This window comes from Alosa sapidissima, chromosome 17, assembly GCF_018492685.1.
Source record: "Alosa sapidissima isolate fAloSap1 chromosome 17, fAloSap1.pri, whole genome shotgun sequence".
NCBI lineage: Eukaryota > Metazoa > Chordata > Actinopteri > Clupeiformes > Clupeidae > Alosa > Alosa sapidissima.
In genome coordinates, this window is record NC_055973.1 from 19,871,770 (window position 1) to 19,884,269 (window position 12,500).

Sequence of the window (12,500 nt, forward strand, 5' to 3'; positions counted from 1 at the left end):
TGTTGCTATCAAAGATCTTAAAGCGCAGCACTCTAGAGTCTTTGGTTGCTATCTTGCTAGGCCGTCTGAAACAAAGTTCATAGCTGGTACCTTGATGCCTGCTATTTCAAGTGACTCATTAGACAGCTGAAGGCAGCGAGGCAGCAGACTGACCCTATGACTCAGCAGAACCCCACCAAGCCATGACTCAGTAGAAACTCACCAGACTACCACTTATCAGAACCTTCTTTACACTATGACTCAGCAGAACCTCCATTACACTAGTACTTAACAGAACCTCCATTACACTATGACTCAGCAGAACCTCTATTACACTATTACTTAACAGAACCTCCAATACAGCATGACTCAGCAGAACCCCACCAGGCCATCACTCAGCACCGTGGGGCTGCAATAGCCTGACGGAGGTGAGGTGGAGAGGTGCCAGAGTGAAGGAGAGGTAGCTGGTGATTACTTCTAGAATATTCCTGGTGCTCTCAGTCCTTGGCGAGAGTGTGCTGTGGGTGTGTATGTGTTTAACTGTGTATGTGTGTGTATGTGTGTGTGTGTGTGTGTATGTGTGTGTGTGTGTGTGTGTGTGTGTGTGTGTGTGTGTGTGTGTGTGTTATATGTGCGTTACATACAATTTGTAACTCCCCAACAATGTGTGTGTTAGTGTGTGTGTGTTAGTGTGTGTCAGTGGCTGCCTCAGCGTCAGCATCAGCAGCGTCCTTGGCTGGAGGACCAATGCTGACACTCACAGATGACTGTTTGTGTTTTAATAAAAGCCTTTTTCATTACGGAGAGAAGTGCACCTCATGGTGCATGAGGGTGTGGTGTAAGCCCAACAACAGGAGAGCTGCGAGAGTGGCACAACACAACACAGCAAAACAAAAACAGCAACAACAACAAAAGCCCCATGAGGTGATGTTATCCCCACATTGTAATTTTGGGGGAAGCGGCTGGACAGGGTGCCTGCTGGAGCGGAAAGGAGAGCGGAGAGAGGGTGGGGCTGTTTGACCACAGTGCCCCCCGCAGGACTGGTGGAGGCGTGCATGTGTTATGTGTGAGGAGGAGGAGGAACAGTAGGAGAAGGAGGAGTAGGAGGAGGAGGAAGTGGAGGAGGAGGAACAGGAGGAGGAGGAGGAAGGGGAGGAGGAGGAACAAGATGAAGTGGAGGAACAGGAACTGGAGAAGGAGGAGAAGGAAGAGGTGGAACAGGACAGGAGGAAGAGGAGGAACAGGAACAAGAGGAGGACAAACTGGAGTAGAAAGAAGAGGTGGAGGAGGAGCAGGAAGAGGAGGAGGAACAGGAGGAAGAGGTGGAGAAACAGATGGAGAATATGTGCCAGTGTTTACTGCCTGTCACAGGAAAATGAAGAGCTTCATAAGAGGCGCCAGACTCAGGGCATCACACAGCAGGAGGTACAGGGCTCTGGTGCTATAGTCATCATGCTTTGAAGAGACAGCCTCACACACACATACACACACACACACACACACACACACACACACACACACACACACACACACACACACACACACACACATACATCTGGCTGGGAATGGGATGGAGGCTCTGCAATATTGCTAAGATGAGGACTTCACAGATATGCCTGATATGACAGGCAGAGATCCAATATATTGAAAAGCAGAGGAGACGAATTGCCAAGCAGGGGAGATGATGACTTCAATATCCCAAACAGCACTGTGGAGAAATATTGGGCAGCGAGAGATGAACTTAAGAGTGTTGTTTTGGGTTGCCAATGAAAAGATCCTGTTTTTTTCCCCCTCTGGTTTAGCTGGGTTGTGTGGGTGTCTTCCCCCATCCACACAAACACACACACACACACACACACACACACTTGCTTATCTCTAGTAGCCAGGTGTTGTGTGTGTCCAGACTGTGGGATGCGTCGAGGTCAGCGCACCGGCATAATTGAGCCTCATCTGAGGTGTGTGTGTGTGTGTGTGTGTGTGAAATACCAGCTGTGGAGTGATAACACTCTGCAAGAGCAGGTAAATGAGGAACAGCAAGGGGCCGAGGACTGATCTCAGAGGGACTCCACTGGCCACCACTCTCACACAGACGCACACACACACACGCCCACACACGCTTAAGTGATGGCCGTAATTCTACCTGCATGTGCAGACCGTGTCCAATGCATTGCAGAAAGGCCAGTGGTGTTTGTGAGCCGATGCGGAGAGATAGAGCAATTCTTATAAAGACATTCTTGCCTCTCAGGCCCCTCTCCCGCTGCGCGAGGACCCAACCCCCGACTGAGACACAATGTAGAGGCTGGCTCATGCGTGTGCCTGTCTGGAATTCGAATCAGCGGCAGGCGGACAGTGTGATATATAGATATCCTGCTGCATGGCACACGGCGCCATCCCTCAATGCCACGGTAAACAGGAGGGGTCAGGAGAGCGGCTGTGTTGGGCGTGCGGCTGACTGCCCGTCATGTCGAGTGTGGCACGGAAAGGGCATCGCGGAGGGCAGATCTGCGTTGATTCCAGTCTGGCAGCCATGACCTTTTATCCGGACTATAAACTAACCCCAGCGCCCCGGTAATGGGCAGGGCAGCAGGGTGTGGGGGCAGACCTGACATTCCCCACCATCTGCTGACGGAGGGGCCGAGGAGACACGCGCGGGCGGTGGGGGCCAGTCCACGGGCAGCCCGCACTCGGGTCTCAGCCAAGTGCGGTAACAACACGGCCGGCCCCCAAAAAACGCCTGTCTGGCCGTCTGTAGCTCCATACAGATCAGCCGAAGCAGAGACACAGACAGAGAGAGACACAGAAACAGACACAGACACATACAGACTGACACAGAGACAGACACAGACACAGAGACTCAGACAGAGAGAGAGAGAGAGAGAGAGAGAGAGAGAGAGAGAGAGAGAGAGAGAGAGAGAGAGAGAGAGAGAGAGAGAGAGAGAGAGAGAGAGCTGGCCGGCCGGGGTTAACACAGAGAGTCAGACTAAAGCCATTAAGCCACTGGCCAGTGTAAACAATGCATCATGACCCAATGAATGTCACGTCAGTGTGCAGATTCGCCCCTTGTCCGCTTTGAAATGGCTGTTTGTGTTGTGATGTATGCACCCTTCTGTGTGCTGGGTGAGATAGCTGTGTGCGTGGCGCGACTCCGCTCCATCCGATATCAGCTTCGTCCTGAAGCGTAGCTGTGGTGAGGCTCGGTGGACTCGCACCCGCACGCGGTGCGCTGTGCTGAATAAAACAGAAGGTCAATGGTTTTCTTTAATCAGTAATGAAAATCATTTAAGATAGTGGAATTAGCCAGGGCCAAGGTCTGTGCTGCCATTTGGCCAGGAATCATTTAGCCCAGGCGGGCAGGCAGACAGGCGAGGGGGGGGGGGGGGGGGGTGGGTTGTGTGGATAAATGACTGCGGACTGCATCTCATTAGGGCATGTGTGTGTGTGTGTCTGTGTGTGTTTGTGTGTGTGTGTGTGTGTGTGTGTGTATATGTGTGTGTGTGTGTTTGTGTGTGTGTGCGTGTGTGTGTGTGCGTTTGTGCTTGTGTGTGTGCTGCTGCTGGCAGTGCGGTTTGTTGCAGACGTCAGATAAATAGGAAGCTTCTGGGAGTCTTCTCCTTGCTTAAAAACAGACTAGCATGGGGATTTTAAAGACACGCCGCTGCTGCTGCTGCTGCTACTGCTGCTGTCGCTGTGAGAAGGGTGAATTAATTAGCTGCAGTCCTATTATGAGTTCTTCCTCATAATAATATAATAATAGGATGGAACAGAAAAAAAGCACACTAAATCAATTGGACTGTTTGCAAGGCCGCAATTTTCCCATAAAATAGATTAAATTAATTACTGCCTTTTGGGGGAATTTATCTGGTGGTATGGTTTGGAGGCAGGTCTGGGAGTCTCTCTCTCGATGTGTGTGTGTGTGTGTGTGTGTGTGTTCTGCTCTTTATGTTCTGTAATTGTAAGAGCTCAGGGTCTCACAGGGCCACTGTGTCTGATGCGCGAGACGAGCTGCGTGTGATTGGGAGATGACCCGCTGCTGGCGTGTGTGTGAGTTCTGTGTCTTGGCTGGACGGGTCAGACTGGGCTGGTCCTAGGGAAACTGCGCTTCTGCTGCGCTCTGCTGCCGGGTCCAGAGATATGCTACCCGTGGTGTGTGTGTGTGTGTGTGTGTGTGTGCAGAGGTATGCTACCCGCGGTGTGTGTGTGTGTGTGTGTGTGTGTGTGTGTGTGTGTGTGTGTGTGTGTGTGTGTGTGCAGAGGTATGCTACCCGCGGTGTGTGTGTGTGCAGATGTATGCTACCCGCAGAGTGTGTGTGTGTGTGTGTGTGTTTGTTTGTTTGTGTGTGTGTGTTTGCAGAGGTATGCTACCCCCAGTGTGTGCGTGTGTGCGTGTGTGCGTGTGTGTGTGTGTGAGTGTGTGTGTGAAGAGGTATGCCAGTGACTGCCAGCGCTCCCGCCCCCCTAGGCATCCCTGTGTCCCGTGCCAGGGTTGAGGTGAGGCTCTGGGGCCACTGAGTGCTGCCACCTGCCCGAATAATCTCCCAATTAGCGTTTGTCCTTTTCCTGCCCATTTTGTGATAACCCCCCCCCCCCCCCCAGGGCGCCGCGCTGAAAGGGCTTTTGAATGAGCCGGCTGCTCTAATCCTTTGCACTCAGGTCCGACTCCAGAGCTGCCACCGCCGCCACCAACTCTGGCACCATCGCCTCCAACCCCACTTCAACACCCACCACTGTTGCCACGGCGGCGGTAACCCTGGTGTTTACTGTTATTCAGCACACATTGCTGTGCCCACTAATGACATTTTATTAGTGTGTGGAGGGGATCAGAGGGCTGTGTGTGTGTGTGTGTGTGTGTGTGTGTGTGTGTGTGTGTTTGTGTGTGTGTATGCGCGTGCCTCTTTGTGTAGTGGGGCATTATCTTTGCACACAAACACATTGCTGCATTTTTACTGGTGACCAGGCTCTTTGATCACGCCTACAGTGCTGTGTGCATGTGTGTGTGTGTTTGATCGCTCACAACTCTGACCACTAACAAGGGAGGTGGAAGGAAGTGAGCAGTCTCAGTCTCACCTTCCCAGAATAACGGTGTGTGTGTGTGTCTCTTGCGTGAGGAAACTCAGAAATGGGTTTCCCTCCTCCCTGCTGAGAGGAGATGACCTGTTTGTGTGCTCGTTCCTCGCCACTGATTTTAGGCATTTTTCAAATTACATTTTCATCGCTGACACCTCGCTCCTACCTGTTGTTGTTTTTCGGACAGCATCATCATTCATGGCTGTGCCCCCCCCCCCCCCCCCCGGTTGGGGCCAGGCCAGTGCCAGATCTGAGCCAGGTGCGCCTGGTATTTGCTTTGCTGTATCCCCCCTCCCCCCCCTCCCCCCCCCCTCCTCCCCCACACACACACACAGACATGCACACAGATCCGTTTGATCTGGCCTTCTGCGCGTGGATCAATTTTTTCTGTCCCTTACATGGTTTACCGCAGTCATAAATTCTGTTTTTCTGCTGCACAATGAAATATATATGATGGAGATGTGCAGGCGCTCCTGTGATAGCATGCTAACGCTCTGCTGGAGACAGATCGCCAGCTTCTCCTGAAATCTTCTCCCACTCCTCCCAACTCCCATTCCTCAGCCAAGACTCGCTCATGCAATGCGGAAGATGGAGTCTGTTTCACTTTTGCCCAGTGCTCCCGCAAAACAGAGTGTGGGACATTGAGAAGGGATGTGGGACTACAGGAGAAGTAATGAATAGGAGGATTTGATGCTGGTATACTGTCCATCAATATTCATTAGTGTGCTTAATCAAAGGACCAGACGTTGTGGACACAGACCTGCCAGAGCTCCACCACGGTCAAGATGGTGGCTTGATTCTCCGATTTAAATCTGTCTTCCCTGCAAGTCATTATCTAACGCATACAGTCCTGACCAACCTGATCCCAGCAGGCTTGGCGCCCAGGGCACTAGACGCCGCCATGTTCTTCTTGTTAATTTAGCTTTGTCTTGACGAGCGGCCGCCGGCTCGGGGTCTGATAAGATAATGAGGGCGGTGAAGGTTAAACCAACGGGAGGAATCTGCCCTGGTCGACTTGCCGCACGTGGCCCTTGATCGCGCCAGTGCAGACTGCGCCCACTTTCATCGTTAGCCAATCTCGCCATTCACGCTCTAATGAGCTATGATGTGGACAGCGCAGCTGGGAAACCACAGCAACCAGTGGATGGTCTCATTACCAGCAGCAGTCCAGGCCTTCAGACTTTTTTTCTTTCTCTTTCATTTGTTTCTGAAGACCACAGGCCTGCTGGAGGCATTGCTTGATTTTCACCGCTGCTGGTCTAAGGCATGTTGTCTTTTTCAAATAATCCCAATAAACAAGTCTTTCATCTCTGCTACTCTCTAGATACCCAGTGCTTTATAATAGATTATTATATGATGTTGTGCGTTAACATTAAAAGAACAGCGTCAGAAATGCAGGCATAAATAAATAATACATGGCTTCTCTGTCTATAATCACCTCCTCCTCCCCTCCATGGGAATAGCATTGTGTGTTGGTTTAAACCACACTTTGTTAAAGCACAGCTCTGATCTAAGAACTACTAAGGGTCTATTTTTGCATGATAACTACTACGTCAAGAGAGTAAACTTCCACTGGGGACCAAAATGACGGAGTAGTTTTGAGTAAGACTAGAATATGCATTTACAACAAAATAGCATACAGTATATCGATAGCCTTGGGGGACAGCTTGCTATGTCAAAGTAAATGACTACTTTAAGCCACTTACAAGGCTCATATCACTACACTTCTGTGATACTGTGGAGAGGGTCTTTACAGACAAACCGAAATAATTTGAACTTACATAAATGTACAGAAATGGTTTAAAATGGACTGTTTATGCAGGCAGTGCATTATGTAACTTCTGCTTCCAGTCACCACCATCTTGCTAGGAGAAAGTCCATTACTGAATGCAGCATAAGCAACTGTCAATGGACACAAAAGGAGTACTTGTACAGACTCTCTTCTGACAAGATGGCAGTGACTGGAATAATAGGAAGGTAATGCACTGACTGCATCAAGTCACATACAAAGACAAACATTCTTTCCTCTCCATAGTAGTTGTTAGTAGTTAGTTGTGAATGCATATTGTAGTCTTACTCAAAAGTGCACCGAGTCATGTTGTTTTGGTCCTAAACAAAAGGTTACACTCATTGTCATCCAAAAATAGATCCTATGTTGTTCTTAGACTGGAGTTGTCCTTTAAGTTTAGGGAGTGTGTTGTGTGAAGTGTTAGTTTTGTTGTTGATGTGAGCTGCGTTGTGTTGAGATTTGGGTGTGTGCTAATACAAACCGCGTTGTGTGGAGTGCTAGGTGTGTTGTTGATGTTGTGTGCATCCCAGCGTCCATTTAGAATTCTCTCTGATCTGTGGTTTCCTGTCTGTGGCTTGCACTCCTGGAGTGCAGCAGGTTCAGTCGAGGGCAAGGAAGAGACGAGGAAGTTCACGCCACTGGGCAGCTCGCGTGTTTGTTTGTACGCTCAGCTCTGATCTGGCTCTTCAGTCATCCTCACTTCCTGTAATGCTCACTGTGCGGCTCTCAGGAATTGATCTGGTCCAGATCTGGCCTTGATCTTGCACGGATCTGGCTGAAGTCTGGGCCGGATCAGGCCCAGATCTGGCACAGGTTCACTCCAAAGCCAGCAACTATCTCTGTATTGGAACTCCCCCTATTACCGTCGGTCCCGTATGTCCGCCGTCTTTCGTGTATGTGTCACTTAATATCCATTTCTATACAAACCAAGACAGCGGATTCCTAAAGAAACGCAAGCACCCACACCATAGGTGTATCTAAATGTACCTAAAATGACATTTTACCATGACTCGAAGAGCTGTAAACAGTGTTGTAAGACTGCAGGCAGTAAATGCTCCCGTTAAGAACCAAACCAGATTTTGTTCAAATCTACACACCTATGGCTACTGAAAAATGTAAGGTTAATTTAGCAAATGTTATTTTGAAGTGTTAAAAAACATCATTGTTTTAGAATTTCCGGACAAAAGTGGTGATAGCTCTGTAGTGAGTACAAATTAAGCTCTTTCCTTCTTGTTTCAGTTACCCTTTGGTGTTCCTAGAGTGTCATTAACCCCTTTAGATCGCCTCCAACAGCACACTTACCTGTGAACTATAGTCTTCAGACGTGTCATGTGTTCTACAGACATGAAGTGCATCCTCAAGTCACACAATGATTGTGCTTTGCTCCTGGGAGCTCTGCTAGCTGCTGTTTTGACGACCGTGATCTATAGGAGAATGTGTCATAAACCGAAGGTGCAAATCAGGCTGTGATACTGGGTCATAATTCTGCCACACATCAGTGATTTAAAGGGTAGACTTCGAGTTAGACTGAGCGAGAGGTGAAACATGATAAAGATTATGGAAACTAAACTTTGTCTTTATCCCGTGGTTGACTAAATTAAATTACTAAATGATTTGGATCTGTGGCATTTGGAAAGGGCAAGATGAGCTTCTTTATTTATGCGTATATGATGTTCTTCAACTTTCAAGCTTACTCCAGGTGGTGATAGACTGTTTGATGTGTTTTGGGGTGTATATTTAGGGTGCATACTCTGTTTATTAATGTGTGTGTGTGTGTGTGTGGGGGGGGGGGGGGGGGGGGGGCGCAACATTTATTCTTATCTTGCACCTCTCTTTTTTGAGCAACGCGCCAAGGGGTGTGGCAATTAACGACCTAAGGAGGGGTCTGGCGCCTTGTCTAAAAATCGTACACTACCTAAAACGCATTACGCCACTGACCAAGACAAACCTGGTCAGAAGTCCATGACGAGTTGTTAATATGTTATTTTAAGAGCGCATTATCAACAGTGATATGGGTGCACAAAACACCATGCTTCTTTCATCCACGAACGCACACCAGCGCACATCCATGCAAAACATTACAAATTACACCATTGCAATGGGAAACATAATTAGAATAAAGATATTACGAAATACATCTTATAATGAGTACTGTAGCTATTCCCCATCATTTGCAAATTGGTAATGATGGAGAGGCAAATATGAAGCACAGCTGAAGATGCACTGTCATGCACCATGAGTGTGTGTTTTCAGAGTGCATACCATATGTATAATATTATGTGTGTGTGTGTGTGTGGGTTGGGGGGGGGGGGGGGTAGGCGGTGGAGGGTACTGTATTATCTTATGGGGTGTGTGTGTACTTTTTCATGCCTGGGTAGCGTTGTAGTGGTGGGTAGTGTGCATACTCTCTGTTTTTTCTTATGGAAGTGTGCGATGTGTGTGTGTGTGTGTTCGTGTATGTGTGTGTGTGTTGTGTGTGTGTGTGTGTGTGTTGTGTGTGTGTGTTTCGTGTATGTGTGGGTGTGTGTGTGTGTGTGTATGTGTGTTGTGTGTGTTGTATGTATGAGAGTGTGTGTTAGGTGTGTGTATGGTGCTGTAGTGCTCCTCCCAGAGGCTGCTCTGCAGGGTGTGAGCTGTAGGCCGGTGCCAGCGTGAGCTGATGGATGAGGGCATTGTTATTCAGCATTTCAGCCGCTCCACTCCACTCTCTCTGTGCTGCACACCACACCACACCTACGCCCGCGTCCGCCCCCCCCCCCCCCCTCCATATCCCTCTGCCCCCCCCTCCCCTGGCTACCCTCTGCTCCCCTGCCAAACTGCTGTCTGCTTGCGTGTCCATTGTTCTCAATCCCCTCCAGAGAGTCACCTTTAGGCGATTGAAACAAATGAGAGATTACTAAACTGAGGCATTAATTACAAACTTTATCTCCCTGCAAAATTACTCCAATAAAGCCCTTCTATGAAGCATCCATCATGGCTGCATGTTGAGTGTGTGTGTTTGTGTGAGAGAAAGAGTGTGTGTGTGTGTGTTTGTGAGAGAGAGAGAGAGAGAGAGAGAGAGAGAGAGAGAGAGTGTGTGTGTGTGTGTGTGAAAGAGAGAGAGAGAGTGAGTGTGTGTGTGTGTGTGTGTGTGTGTGTGTAAAAGAGAGAGAGAGAGAGAGAGTGAGTGTGTGTGTGTGTGTGAGTGTGTGTGTGAAAGAGAGAGAGAGAGAGAGAGAGAGAGAGAGAGAGAGAGAGAGAGAGAGAGAGAGAGAGAGAGAGAGTGAGTGTGTGTGTGTGTGTGTGTGTGTGTGTGTGTGTGTGTGTGTGTGTGTGTGTGTGTGGTTGAGGTCGTTGGACAGGGGTCAGTGTGGGTGATGAATGGTGCGTTGGTGTTTTTTTATAGCCCCATATGGGAGACAGGATGATGCATGCGTCTGCGGAGCAGGCTGCGCGGCGAGGCCAGCAGATATGGCCGCCAGAGACGCCGCATGGTGTTGTCACGCCGACACACCGCTGCTGCACGCGCTTAGTGACGGCCGGGCTTTCATACTCCGAAAGCGGCGCATGCAAACAAAGCTTTCTGCAGGGTTAACAATTTTCTGCTCTGTGTGTGTGTGTGTGTCTGTGTGTGTGTGTATGTACCACTGCACATCAGCACACAAGCTAGTCAGCCCGGTGTACTGTCACACACACACACACACACACACACACACACACACACACAGCACTTCTTGAATTTCCCCTGGGGATCAATAAAGTATCTATCTATCTATCTATCTATCTATCTATCTATCTATCTATCTATCTCAGCATTAGCTGGCCTCCTACCAGGGTGGCAGGTTGGCATCAGCTGAGGTGGCTGTGTGTAGCTCTAGCACCCTTTAAGGCCATAACCCAGCCCAGAGTCTCTGCCACTCCAGTGTGTGTGTGTGTGTGTGTGTGTGTGTGTGAGACCATAACACTACTTAAGGTCATTAACTAGCTATTAACTATTAACCAGGAGTCACTATTGCATCCATTCATTCAAAATTAGCTCCCACCAAGCGCCAATGGCATGTGGATGTCTGTGTTGGCTGGTGAATGATTGCAGCTACTCCACCAGTGCAATACAACCTACTACCTACTCTTTCATTTTTGCAGCTGTTGTTACTGTGCTATGCCACGCCTTTTTCAGTTTTGTACCACTGACTGCAAAAACATAAATCTAGCCAGATTTGTGAATGTCCGTTGGCTCTACACAACATCAATATCCTCACACAAATGGTTCTCCATTGCATCAAGAGCTCACTTAACCTATGTCCTTTTTTAAAGTGTTGTGCACTGGTGAGTCAGTGTAGCTCGGCACTTCACAGCAAGGAAAAGTAAACAAACTCCGTGGAAGGATGCCTCAGTGGATACATCTAATTTTTATAGTTTTTTGTTCACTTAGATTTTCTAAAAGTTACCGGGAAATATGTTAGCCTTTCCTGGTTCAGATCCAGACATAAGCGGAGGGAGTGTGGGGCAGGGGGTGCGGTGGCTCCGGGCCCACGACCACAAAGGGGGCCCACTTTTGGCCAAATCTATCTTGATTAATTTTTATATTTACCGATGCTTATTTGTACTGATTGCTGGGGGAAATAATAATAAAAGAAAATGCTACTAAAGATGCCACTGGTCCGTAGAGTGTGCTCACAATGGGAGTTCGTCTCTCATGCTGCAAATTAAATAGCCCACACACTCCCTCTCGCTACACTGTTGCGTTCTAAAAGCGCAACAACACATTGAAAGCCTTACACCTAAAAAGTAGCCTAGCACAACATCCATATGCAAAACAACAACAACGACCTATTCATTTGGAAAACTTTATACAGCCATATAAAGGGTATAAAGTGTATGGCTTTAAACAGCGTGTGCGCTTTAACATCAGTAAACATTATTCAGTACAATCCAGATGTAATGCTAACGTTTTGACAAACATACCAATTTTGCCTACCATGTTCATATGAAATAACTCCTCTAGCTTTGATGCCTCCATCCTTTACTGCCTCCATCCTTAAGTTGTTTACAAAAACGTTTTATATCCATGTGCCTTGAAGTCTTGAGTTTTTGAATTAGCTTAACATTGTGTGCTGATAACAGGCAACCATATAGTAACATAAAGCAGCAAGTAGCCTAGCCCCACAACTTCTGTAGGCTAATTGCTGCGTGCATTTGTTAGGTTATTCTCTCTCCTGCTCAAACAAAAGGTGCGTGCATTAATTAAGTTGATTTTGATAACGTGTTTACAAACTTTACTTTACAGAAAATTGTAAGCAGCCTATTGTCGAGCAGCTAATGGGATACTGCGCAGTTGGGAAGTTATGGAGGGCTAACTTGGTGTGAATACACACACAGGGGAAATTTTCTCTCATTGTTGAGTTGCCTAATGGTAGGCTATACGCACAGTGCGTAAGGCACACCTGCAGGCGACCTGATCACTACAGTTCGCATCGTCGCAGGATAGGCTGCAACTTCAATAGAGACAAAAAGATAGGCTAGGTCGAGAGGACATAGCCTACCTCTGTCACGAACACTACTAGTGTCAGCGGAGTTACTGCCTTGGTGTCTTGTAATCTTGTAAAAAATAAATAAAAGAAAGCCTAGTATGCATGGACAGTCTTCTTTCAACCCAGATATCGGAGCATGGAAAAGTCACGACCCACGA

General features: G+C 48.2%; 1 protein-coding gene and 1 long non-coding RNA gene across 4 annotated transcripts in view; one reads left to right on the forward strand and one right to left on the reverse strand.

The window, feature by feature from the left end:
• Positions 1-12,500, forward strand: part of cadm1b (cell adhesion molecule 1b) — a 214,351-nt gene that overhangs the window by 58,216 nt on the left and 143,635 nt on the right. The window lies entirely within an intron of this gene.
• The window catches only part of LOC121688813, a 96,462-nt gene that overhangs the window by 164 nt on the left and 83,798 nt on the right, over positions 1-12,500 (reverse strand). The gene's annotated exons all lie outside the window — the stretch shown is intronic.